Below are 12,880 nucleotides of genomic sequence, written 5' to 3'. Positions count from 1 at the left end.
AGATGTTAAAAGTAAAAGCTTCGGTAGATACTGCTCCAAAGCTCTGGAGAACAAAACAGAGTATCTTGGAGGCTTTTTAGCTGTCCTGTGAAATGCTGAGAACAGAATTCATAAGAGCTTTTTCCAGAGTGAAGGACTCTTACTTTCATACATGTCCATGCAAAGTACCTGAGTTGGTCAAGCACTATCTTTTATTTATGACTTGCATGTATCAGTCCCAAATGACATTGCAAAGAGAATTCTTCTAATCAGTCTCTTCGACTGTGCCCTTCATTTTGTACTTCTCTACAGATCTCCCTTTTCTGTTAAGCCCTAAATACACATTGTTTGCCCTCACTTTCAGTGACATATTCTGATAACCTTTGTGTTATCTCTCAGTAAGACATTGACTCTCGCTTTCTGCCTGCCCCAAACAGCAGCCTCCAATACCTTTGCTTTATTAACATTGTAAACACTTCTCTGTCTTCTTCCATGTTGCCTTTCACGCTTAAATAAACTTCCTGTAAAAAATCAGTAACCCCCTCATTATTTCCCTTCAAATCCCTTTTAAAAACTCTTCCACAAGAAACCCCTTGATAACAGACGACCAGGTGTGAAGACTGCTGTTCTTTGTGATGAGTGACAGCACGTCGGTGTTCCCTTCCATCAAGTGACACAGTTTTATATTGCCTTCATCTCATTTCTTGAGTGAACAGCGGGATTCTGATCTTGCGTGTTTACAGCATGACTGTGTGGTCCTAGCCATGACCATGCCTTCATCCTAGCTCAGGAACTCCTAACGTGGACAGGTGAGGGGCCAACTCCTGCACACCTGGAGGGGACAAAGTTGTCTCCTGCAGAAGCACTTACCCTAAGGAAAGGCCAGGCAGAGAGCTGCCTCAAGAAACTCTCTTGGGCAGCATGAAAGCCTAAAATAGAGCAGCAGCCCAGAAGGAAAGTGTGTGTACTCCTTGTTTGAGCCAGAATAAAAGCATCTAAATTTCTTTATTTTCTCTTGCCAAGTTAATTTCAATTTCAGTTGTTAGTTCAATTTCAGTTGTTTTCAGTTTTCCATTTCTACACAGCTGTTATAATCAGGATCCAGGACTCTAAACTACTGATGAACCTCTTGTTTTAAGCATTCATGATGCCAATATAGCAATGTTATGCCATGAGATGAGTGACCAGCAAGTTGTGTGGGCAATACAGACCGGTAGACAGACTTTCTAAGGACACAGGCATCTATTTGAGCTAGCTCTTAGGCACAACAAACTGTCACATAGGATTTCCATGAGGAGCAGGCATGAAATTCAAATTATGGGCAGCTATTGCTTTCCACTCTGCTGACAATTTATTGGGAATCACACCGAGTCTCTGCTGCAGGCCACTGCTTTAGCTTAACATGATCTGACAGACAGTGCTCAATACTGTGCATCATAACGCAAAAAAACACACAGCACATCTGAAGAAGAGAAAGGGGTGATCCTGGGGATAGACATGCTTTTAAAATGTTTCATAAGGAAACAAGGATCTTTATGCACAAAAGCACTGGATGGAGGTATTTGGCCCTTCAAATCCTCATGAAATAAGTGATGTGCGACTATTGTAAAAACTACCTGGTGTATTTTGTGCCTGTCCACAGGGCAGTGGGACAGGACCAAGTCTCTTGATAGCACTGTGCCAGCACAAGGACTCTTTCTGCAGGGATACCAACCCCTGGTGTGTTGCACACTGTGCACATCACACCAACAGCAATTCCCTACCCTGCTTCATGCAGCTTTCAAATCAAAACACACCACCAGTCCCTCCTTCTGCAATACAAATTGCACTTAGACTCTTCTCCCTAATTTAATTTGGAAATAATACAAATCTCAACCCTCTCAACGCAGGTGATCAAAACTGCCTGTGCTCTTTCAGGAAAAGACCGTTCCCAGAAAGTTAGTTTGGCACAAGTGGCTTTCTTTGTATGTAATATATCTAACTGCATTTCAGAACTCATTATAATTTATCTTGCTTTTTCCTTCTCTACTCCTTTTCCCTCATATATTATGTCCTATACAGACTACAAACTCGTAAAACTTAATGTGTGAATAAAACTTTTCACTACACTCTTTTACAGTGGGTTTCAAATTTGATCAAATAAAGAGAACCTTCACTTGCACAGCCAATGTCTCAGCCAGCCTGGGTCCTCCCAGAAGGTCTGCTTCTGCAAATTCCATATTTCAGCAAGGCAGGTGGCAATGCATTAAGGCACATAGACATGCCAAAGTGAGCTGGCTTCCCTGAAGCTGGCAGTGGCCAACACACCAGCTGCATTCTCAGTGTCAGAGGCAGTTGCATTGCATAGCTGGTAGATATGTTAGAGCAGCCTGATTTGAAACAATCTGGGAAAGTCACAGCCCTCTGCCTGACCTCTGTGCGAATACAGATATCACAGTGTCCCTGGAGAGATCTGGCATGCCTTTTCTTATTTCTGCACTGTGCAGACTTTCACACTGCTGCACTGTGTGACTTGTGTCAATCGAAGGCCACCAAGCTTTTCTAGCCAAAGGACTGCCAGCAGTTTGGTAGGAGGTGATCATGGGTTGCTGATGTAATTATAATAGGTGAATGTGCTTTCGTAAGTGGCTTCTCATGCGAAAGGCTGCTGGGCTATAGCAGGGGAGGAGGGCTGTGCAGTTTAGCAGCTGTGCTGCTCTGTATGTGCAGAAAGTTAAGTGGTAGCCTACAGGACCAGAGCTTTTGGCTCCTGATAGCTCAGTTCAAAAGCAGAGTTGCAGTAAAGATATAAGAGAATGCACAGACATTCATTCAGACATAGTGGAATTAAGGTTTTATGTGGATTTACATTCATTTACCAATTTCTGATTTTCAAGACAGAGCTTTTCCAGAATTAGCAAGTTCCATCAGCCAACCTGAGCTCTTCACTTTGCAGTTCAATCCCTCCTTTTCTCTGGTGGGAATAAAAGCATTATTTGTAAGAGTTAGGATTATAGAGGGGGCTGTAATTGCCAACCACATTTTCAGTTCACATGGTGGCTTGGATAAAGGATGTGTCATTTCTGAGTGTTTTCCACCCTATTTTGTTTATACTTTAGTCAGTGAAATGGGTGCCGTGATCCCCCCCAAACCAATTTATCCAGTGCAGTATTGAAAATCCTGCTTATTTTATTATAAGAAGGTAATTGTAACTCTTTGAGTACTTGGTACAGCTTGCCGACCTCCCACCACACCAGCGCCCTGCCCATGAAATAGATTCGTTCTTGACTAGCACTTTCCCCAGCTGTCTACACCTCTCATACTGCTGTGATGAGCTAGCCAAATTTAGGCATTATATTGCTGGACTCCCCCCCCTTACTTAGATGTCCCTTATCTGTGCTGCTGGGCATCCTTGTGGTGTACAAACATGGACTCATTTGTCCAGTCCAGCTTCTCTGCTTGCCAGCCACCTCTCTGTGACTGCAGATTAGCCCCCCCAGCTCTTGTATCCCCTTCCCTTGAAGAAGGTAAGGAGTGAGGGTGAGGCCAATAGCTCAGCTGAAGTGCCTCTACACCAATGCATGCAGCATTGGCAACAAGCAGGAGGAGCTGGCAGCCATGGTGGGGCAGGCAAATTACAACTCAGTTGCCATCACTGAAATGTTGGACCACTCCCACAACTGGAGGGCTGCAATGGATGGCTATAAGCTCTTCAGAAGGGGTAGGTGGTGGTGTGGCTCTCTATATTAGAGAATGTTTCGATGCTGTAGAGCTCAGGGCTGGGAATGATAATGTCAAGTCCCTGGTGGATAAGGATCAGGGAGAAGGCCTACAAGGCAGACATCCTGGTGGGGGTCTGTTATAGACTGCCAAACCAGGATAAAGAGATGGATGAGCATTCTACAAGCAGCTGGTGGAAGTCACACAGTCTCCAGTGCTCTCTCTTGTGGGGGACTTCAACTTCCCAGGCATATGCTGGAAATACAATGCAGCCCTGAGAAAGCAGTCTAGGAAGTTCCTGGAGTGGATGGAAGACAGCTTCCTGACTCAGCTGGTTAGTGAGACTACTGGGGGGGTTCCCCGCTAGACCTGCTGTTCTTAAACAGAGAAGGACTGGTGGGAGATGTGGTGGTCAGGAGTTGTCTTGGGCTGAGTGACCATTAAATTGTAGAGTTCTCTATTCTTGGTGAAGTTGGGGGGGGGGCGGGGCGGGCAGTAAAGCTTCTACCTTGGATTTCTGGAGGGCAGACTTTGAACTCTTCAGGACGCTGGTAGGGAGGGTTCCTTGGGAGTCAGTCTTGAAGGGCAGAGGGGTCCAGGAAGGCTGGATGCTCCTCAAGAAGGAAGTCTTCAAGGTGCAGGAGCAGGCTGTCCTTGTGTGCTGTAAGATGAGCTGGTGGGGAAGAAGATTGGTGTGGCTGAACAGGGAACTTTTCCTGGGTCTCCATGAGAAAAAGAGAGCTTATGTCCAGTGGAAGAAGGGACAGAAAACACGGGGAGAGTACGAGGAAATTGCTGGCACATGCAGGGAGAAAATAAGAAAGGCTAAAGCCCAGCATGAGCTCAATCTGGCCATTATGGTAAAAGAGAACAAAAAAATGTCTTTACAAGTATATTGACAGTAAGAGGAGGGTCAAGGAGAATCTCCATCCTTTACTGGACATGGTGTGGTATATAACTACCAAGAATAAGGAAAAGGCTGAGGTTCTTAATGCCTTCTTTACATCTGTCTTTACTAGTCAGATATGTTATCCTTGGGGTACTCAGCCTCCTGACCTAGAAGTCTGGGAAAGGAAGCAGAAGAAACCCCCCACAGTTCAGGTGGAAACAGTTAGAGACCTGCTGCTCCACCTGGACTGTCACAAATCCATGGGGCCAGATGGGATCAGTCTGAGAGTGCTGAGGGAGTTGGTGGATGTGATTGCTGGGCTGCTTTCCATCATCTATCAGCGGTCATGGTCATCCGGAGAGGTCCCAGATGACTGGAGACTTGCTAATATGATGCCCATCTATAAAAAGGGTTGTAAGGAGAACCTGGGGAGCTACATAACTGTCAGCCTGACCTCGGTTCCAGGGAAGGCTATGGAACAGATCATCTTGAGTGTAACCACACAGCACGTGCGGGACAACCAGGGGATCAGGCCCAGCCAGCATGGGTACATGAAAGGCAAATCCTGCCTGACCAACCTCATCTACTTCTATGACCAGGAAACCTGCCTGGTGGATGAGGGAAAGCCTGTTGACATAGTCTACCTAGACTTGAGCAAGGCCTTTGATACCGTCTCCCACAGTATTCTCCTGGAGAAGCTGGCAGCCCATGGCCTGGGCAGGTACACTCTTTGCTGGGTTAAAAACTGGCTGGATGGCCAGGCCCAGAGTGGTCATGAGTGGTGCTCCCCAGGGGTCGGTGTTGGGGCTGATCCTCTTTAGTATCTTTATTGATGATTTGGATGAGGGAATTGAGTACACCCTCAGTAAGTTTGCAGGTGACACCAAACTGGGGGGGGAAGTGTCGATCTGCAGGAGAGTAGGAAGGCCCTGCAGAGGGACCTGGACAGAATGGGTAGATGGGCAGAGGCCAATGGGATGAGGTTCAACATGGCTTAGTGCCAGGTCCTGCACTTTGGCCATAACAACCCCATGCAGCGCTACAGGCTTGGGGCAGAGTGGCTGGAAAGCTGTGCGGAGGAAAAGGATCCAGAGGTGTTGGTTGATGCTCTCCTGAGCATGAGCTGGCAGTGTGCCCAGGTGGCCAAGAAGGGCAACGGTGTCCTGGCTTATATCAGGAATAGTGTAGCCAGCAGGACCAGGGAGGTGATCGTCCCCCTGTACTTGGCTCTGGTGAGGCCTCACCTTGTGTGCTGTGTTCAGCTTTGGGCCCCTCACTACAAGAAGGACGTCAAGGCCCTGGAGTGTGTCCAAAGAAGGGCTATGAAGCTGGTGAAGAGCCTGGAACACAAGTCCTGTGAGGAGCGGCTGAGGGCACTGGGGTTGTTTAGTCTGGAGAAGAGGAGGCTCAGGGGAGACCTTATTGCTCTCTACAACTACCTGAAAGGAAGGTGTGGGGAGCTGGGAAATGGTAGATGTGGTACTTAGGGGCATGGTTTAATGGGCAATATTCGTAGTAGGTGGACGGTTGGACTAGATGATCTTGGAGGTCTTTTCCAACCATCATGATTCTATGATCCTTTAACTCATCTGATTGAGGGAAAAAGAGCATAAAAGATGCTATTTTGTTTTTCTTCCGACCTTGCTTAGCTACCTACTCTCACACTGCTTTTAACCTCTTATTACCCTTTTCTGCATCCCTATCCCTTATGTGAGTCTTCTGATCCTTCTTGCCTCTCATATGTCCTGTCCCCTTCCCCTACCCCTTCCTTCAGGCATTTACATATGTCTGTCGCTTTCTCTTTGAAAGTACATCTAAGCATCTTCTGTTTTTCTCAGATCACATCTCCCCAAGATAAAACCACTACAATAAAACCCCTTTTGACAGAATCAGATAGCAGCAACATTCTTTCCAGGCTCTTGCCAGTTCTCTGATCTGAGCTGACACTGACGGGGTGTAAGTCAGATTTGGTGGCTACTGCATGTCCCCCCAAGCTACCCAGTGGATGTGAAATCTGGCAGGCTAGACAGCCTTTCAGTTAGTTGGCCTACACACGCACTGTGCAATTTGTATGCTCTATGAGCATTAGGCTCTATCTTTATCTATCCACTGAGCTTAACTCTTCACTGGATGCTGTTGGAAATGGTGTAGTCTCCATGTGTACAGTAGATGTCATTAAATGAAGTAATTGTTATTTGACTCCATTGTGCGGGAAGTACGAGAGTTCAAGGAAGCCTTCTAAAGACAACTGCGCTGTCGTGGTAACAGATGGAAAGGATTATATGTAACCAGTAATTATGTAATTATGCAGTGCACAAAGTAAGTAATGAGTGGTGCCATACTGCACAACATGGCTCAGTCCTATGCTGGGGATGCTAAACGAGAAGAAAAATAAATGTAAAGGGTTGAATGGATATTTAAAATCCAAAGGAAAGATTATCCTAAAGAATACTAATATTCACCTGCTATGCAGAAAAGACAGCAAATTCTTGAGATGAATAGGGGTATCTGCAAACAGGAACCTCTGGATAAAAATAGTGGCTCAAGGGTAGGTGAATGTTCTTCCCTGGACTTATTTTTGCCTTATTTAGAGTCATTAAAAAAAAAAAAATCTATTACTGGTTACCATGTAGTCTTTTTCTTGTTTGTTGGTGGAAAAAATCCAGCTGATCTTTGCTTGGGTTTTATATCATTTCCTGGATATCCAAACTCAGGTTAGCCTAGACAATGGTACACTGATATAGTCTGACTGCTGTGCTTTGTATTCTAAATTGATATTTATATTCTAAATTGATATTTATTCTTATCCTATTCTAGCTCTGATGGCAATATGATATCTAAGCCATCTGCATCTGTACCCTTATCTATCACAGAATAACAGAATACCTGATGTTGGAAGTCACCTCTGGAGGTCCATCCCCCTGCTCAAACAGGGACACTTAGAGAGGGTTGCCCAGGACCTTATGCAAATGGCTTTTGAATATCTCCAAGGAGGAAGGTGTTCTCTCCTCGCATGCTTGTTTTTCTTGCAGGCTAAATACTATTCTTGGGCGTACTAAAAGAGCTGCAATTACAACATGGCTCCATACTGTCGAGAAGCCAGAATGCTTTGGACAGTTTCACAGTCTGTTTGAGACTCAGGTCCACATTAGTGGGGCACTTTAAATGCTCTGAATACTGACTTTTAAACAGAAGAGGTTGTCCCCCTTAGCTTTGATAGCATAACTGGCTTGTCTCTTGTAACCTTGCTGGGAAGGTACCAGTTAGGCTTAATCAGTGAGCTGTGCTAGGACTTGAGTGCTTTTGGGGATCCTTTTGCTGTAGTGGCCATGGTTCAAATAAATGTACTGCCTTTGGGATGGATTTACCATTCCTGTAGAAAGACAACTCGTGATAAAGCTACAGAGATTGGAGAGGAATGAAATAGGACAAATGGAATGAAAGGTACACTGATCCATAAACGGACATTTGGAGACAACTGAAATACTAAAAGAGTTCATTCTTTTAGTAATATGGTTAGATGGGGACACTTGTTATTCAAGGTTGAGCCTTAGGATAAACCACTGGCATTACTGGTCTGGAATCACTATTTGGAGACTACACCCATCCCTTTACCAATGTGCTGTTAGTTAACTGGCCTAATTTGAACTCAAACAGAAAAAATCTAAGATAGATTCACTCAGACAATATTCCTGACCACTGATGAAAATAGAGTGAAAAAAAGAACTTAATTATTTTAGATCTTAGAAGTTAAGCAAAATAAATCCCACTTTACAGCTTTTTCAAACTAGAAAATAGAAGATAATAAGAACTATGAAACAGCAGACCTGATAATATATGCCATCAATAAAGCCCAGTAAGCCAAAACTTTTTCCTCTGCATGTCAAAAGACGCAGGTTTCTTTATCAAACTTAATAGTACACAAGGGCCATGCATAACCATGATGCAAAAACTGCGGGGGAGAGGTAGAGAATCACATTCCTGAGAAGGCTTTAAATGCTCTAAAATTAATTCCCTATTTATACATATTAATGTATAAGGTCAGTTTCATGATTCTGATACAAGTAATTATCAATGGAGGAGTGGATGACTTAATATATTTTTGAGACCAAAATCTGTGAGTGTGGTATTGCTGAGGCACCCTTTTTTTTTTTTTCTTCTACAACTGGCTTGATTCAAACCTACCACAGCCCATCCTGGCTCTATTGTGAACTCTGCCCAAAGCAGCCTTCAGTGAGTGCTGAGTTGTGTGTAAAAGAGACGACCACAGCTACACATCCAGCAGCAGGCATCTTGATCCACAGCGAGGATATGGCTATAGACCCAGCCCTTTTTGACAAAAGATGGGGCACTAGGAAGATCGTGATGCAGGCTGTGGCAGCAAGCCTTTCTCTGACCACCAGCTCCCATCAGCAGGTCTGCTGCAGCCTCCACATGCCCCACTGTGGTCTTTCTGGTTTGCAGTGAAAGACAGAGACCAAAGCAAATTGGCTTACTGATGATCTTATTCTGGTTGGCAGTTGCATGCCTTCCTTCCAAGGAATCAGACCGTGAGCCTGTGGCACACCCATCTGCCCAGGCTGCATTTCATGGTGGAGATTCTCTTATGGTACAGAGCTGAAGTCATCTTCACATGCCCTACATCACCTTGCTGATCACCAGCTCTCGGGTTTGGGCTTGGGAACTATGTGCTGAATGTAACATACAGAAACTGGACCTTTTTGCAAAGGGGATTTTTTTTTTCCCTAATGATTTGCCTTCAGAATCAGTAGATTCTGAACAAATGGTTAGTCTAGGGACTAAAATCACTTTTGTTTGAGAGGTAAGACAAATACTGGATACTAAAAAGTAAGCTTATAGGCACTGCAGTGATAATCTGATTTTAGAATTCAGCAGTCATCATTTTTTCTACATCAAGACAGGTAAGAAAATGTCTTGACTGTAGCTCTCTATTCCAGCTGGCAGAAAGGATTCACTTACCTTCAACAGGAATTTCCAATAAATCTATATTTAGTAGCCTTCATAGTCTATCACTTGATGGAATTACTTTCTTCCGTGAATGTGCAATAAAGTCTGACAGTGATATATGTAAGAACATTAAATTTTCAATGACCGTGTTATGAACAAAGGTGATCTAACAAAAAATAATATACTTTAAGGAGCAGACAGCAGGGCCCTGTTTCTAATCTCATTGACAAGGCTTAACAGCGGCAGACTTCTCTTTACATTAGTAAAATCATTCATTTCTATGGATATATGGAGAGGAGGCCTTTCTTCCACTGGTCTGCTTCTCCTCTCCCATACATCCTTACAAACGAATGATTTTTACTAATGTGAAGTGTATTATGTTTTGTTAGATCACCTTTGTTCATGTGGTCCAGTTCAGTGAGCCAGAGATAGAAATTCATTAATGAAAAAAGAGAACCAATTATGTATGTGACATAGCCTGAAAAGACTATTATTATCCCACCTAGAAAAAATATTCCCCTTAGCAAACTATGATTTCCCCTATGCTGTTTCCCATTTATGTTTGGAAAGCTGAAATTGTGCTTTTTCTCATAAGGAATAAAATCTTCATGCTGGTAGTTGGATCTCTGTGGGTTCTTGATGGCTATTATCTGCTGCTCTGACATGGTTAAAGATCCAGCTCTATTTTTAGAGGTAAGAAAAAGACTTGTCTTTGTTTTAGGATTATGGTTTAAAGTGATTGATGAGCTCATATGTGTTTTCTTATAACCGGGTACTTTGCATATTCACTTTTTGTCTCCAGTTTACCTGGGAAAACTGTCCTTGCACAGCCCCTTGCTTTTCTCCCTCTCTTTTAATTGTGTTCATTTATTGGATTTCATTTCTGGAGGACCCCTTGCAGAAAGGTTTCTTGTATCCTAGTTAAAAGGCACTGTCATTTTATCACTCGACTAAGGCTGAAATCCAATTCGAGCCCTCCTGTGTGCCACTCTTTATTTATGGTATCATTACAGTTTGTTTCAGAAGAGCAAACCCTCAGCAAAGCTTTCAGGATACTTATCTAGCAAACACTGTCACTTAACTACGGCTGGAGTCCAATCTGATGCCTTAAATTCTAGCCTCACATAAATATAACACTTTTAATCAGAAAAGTGAGACAAGTTATAAGAGCTTGCTTGCAGTATCTGTCAGCAGGGAGCTGGAGTGAAATCAGGACAAACTCTGAGCTGTTGTTTCCAAAGATGTTTGCTTCTTGAGCTGCAAAGGCTTATTAATGGCAGGGCGAGATAAATGGGTTATCACAAAGAGAGCCAGGGTGAGACTGTGCCATGTTATCTTGTGCTTGGTAGCTGCTGCACCCATGCAGGGAGCAGATTAGGAAATGTCAGGTAGCAGGTCCTCAGCTATAGGGAGGCAAATAGCAACCCCCCTTTGCTGCACAGCAAGAACATGCACAGGGGTGGATGCTGCAGAAGTGCGGATGTAGTGCAGGAGTCCAGCAGTAGCCTCAGGGTCTTTTATGGAAGAGGTCGGAAGGTGATGGCCCAGCAAGACTTTTTGAAGTATCTATGTACATTGGTTACTGCAGGGAGTATGGGTCAAATCATTTTGCCTCTTCTTGGAGCCCAACAATGACTTTTTATAGAAAAGGTGTCAGCCGAGAGAGTTTGGAAATTGTTGACTAATCCAGCCTGCTGATTGCCTTCTAGGTGTAACTAAAATTTCTAATCCAACATCCCTGGTTCGCTTTCAACATTTCCTCTTCTACAAAAGATCAGATAAGAACCGACAGAAGTGCTTATTAAATTAACGCAGGAGCTGATTTACATATATGAGGGTAAATTCCTGACTGGTGGAGATCAGGCTCTTTTGGGCTGTAATAATTTCTACAAACACAGAGTGATATTCTGATGCTGTGTGGAAAAGAAAAAAAAATCTTTAAAATAAACAGCCAAATACCCAACAAAAATCTCTGAACTACATATAAAAGCATAGTGACATTTATAAACTTGATGAAATTCTACTGGATTCAAAAATTTCCTTATCACCACTCTATCACTGAGTGTATATGGAAGTGCTATCCTTACAGTTTAAAGGAAGGAACAGTCTCAGACAAGATAGGGACAATTTAAGCAGTTATAGTTTCAAATAGAAAAGATTTCCTTGGTTTTAAAGCTTAGTTGTAGCTTTCTGTAAAATATAAATATTAATTGGCTTTGAATAAAAGACAAATCAAAAGACATGCTATTCTTAAAACCCAGCTAGATTTTAGGTGTGCGTTCAGCAGCATGGATCTAAAATCATAATTCTCATATAAACTGCCCATAATGATTAAAATACATTTCTGAACCTCACTACCTTAATCTTCACAGTAGTTTTTAGTAACATGGAAAAACAGCAGAAGCACTTATAACCCATACTTCATTAAAGACACTCAATTTTTAAAACCTTATGCATTCAAAATTTATACACTACTTGGATGCAAGGAACTGGAGTTTTTTATTCAGCTGGAACTCTGCCTTGGACCTACACCAACTAAAAAAATCCCTGCATAAGGCAATGTCAGGTCTAAATGAGGCCTGTAAGCACTTCACACCTAATCACAAAACCAGCATTTTGGGGTAAATACCCCTCTCACAGCAGGATTGGTAAAGGATGCAAACAGTGAAGCAGGGTGAGAGTTGCACATACAGCTTCTCAAAAATCCAGTTTCTGGTTGAAGCACTAAGACACTCCGTGGTCAAACCTCTCCTTGGGAGTGTGCACAAGGCCGAATCTGAAAAGCGGTTTTATGACTCCTGGTCCATGTCTGCATGAGAATCGGAGATTGAAGTAAAGGTGTGAAGACACTGAGCAAAATTCATAGCATGCCTGGATGCTCTCCGTCAGGTGTTTTAAGTGGCTGTAGATCTCTAGTTTATGCCTCAGAGAATTAAATTATAGTGACTCTGCTGCACAAACTCAGGTGATTCATGTTGGGAAGATTTTCTTCCTCCAGCTTGAGACTCTTTCAGCAGGGTTGTAGCTTGGTCTGCCCTCAGCCTCTCTGCAGCGCTGCGCTTATCACTGACTTATTAATTGCTTGCACAATCAATTGTGGTTTGCATTAACTCTTGAGTCAATGAGCTGTGGTGCTGTGTATTAGACTTTTCCTGTGTCTTGAGCTCTTGCTTTGGTGATAGGAATAAGCAGAGAGGGCAGACAGGTGGGAAAGGCAGCGTCCTCTGTCATGCCAGGTAAATCTTGCAGAGTTAGACCCTGAAGCCATTTTAGCATCTTCTTGCAGGCTGATTGTGCTTTGAATAACATGCATTGTCTCCTGCCTGCAGCAGATTGGCCTTGACA

At 43.4% G+C, this 12,880-nt stretch overlaps 1 long non-coding RNA gene across 3 annotated transcripts in view; it reads left to right on the top strand.

The window, feature by feature from the left end:
• The window catches only part of LOC308191999, an 81,755-nt gene that overhangs the window by 56,943 nt on the left and 11,932 nt on the right, over window positions 1-12,880 (top strand). The window contains exon 3 of one of the 3 annotated variants that reach the window (XR_013948458.1): window positions 10,131-10,228. The exons of the other annotated variants lie outside the window; for them this stretch is intronic. This is a non-coding gene — a long non-coding RNA (uncharacterized lncRNA). The remainder of the gene's footprint in view (window positions 1-10,130; window positions 10,229-12,880) is intronic. 3 annotated transcript variants of the gene reach the window in all.

This window comes from Anser brachyrhynchus (genome assembly GCF_964034855.1).
Source record: "Anser brachyrhynchus genome assembly, chromosome: 3".
NCBI lineage: Eukaryota > Metazoa > Chordata > Aves > Anseriformes > Anatidae > Anser > Anser brachyrhynchus.
The sequence above is the reverse complement of the archived record's forward strand: the minus strand, read 5'-3'. Positions and strand labels throughout refer to the sequence as shown.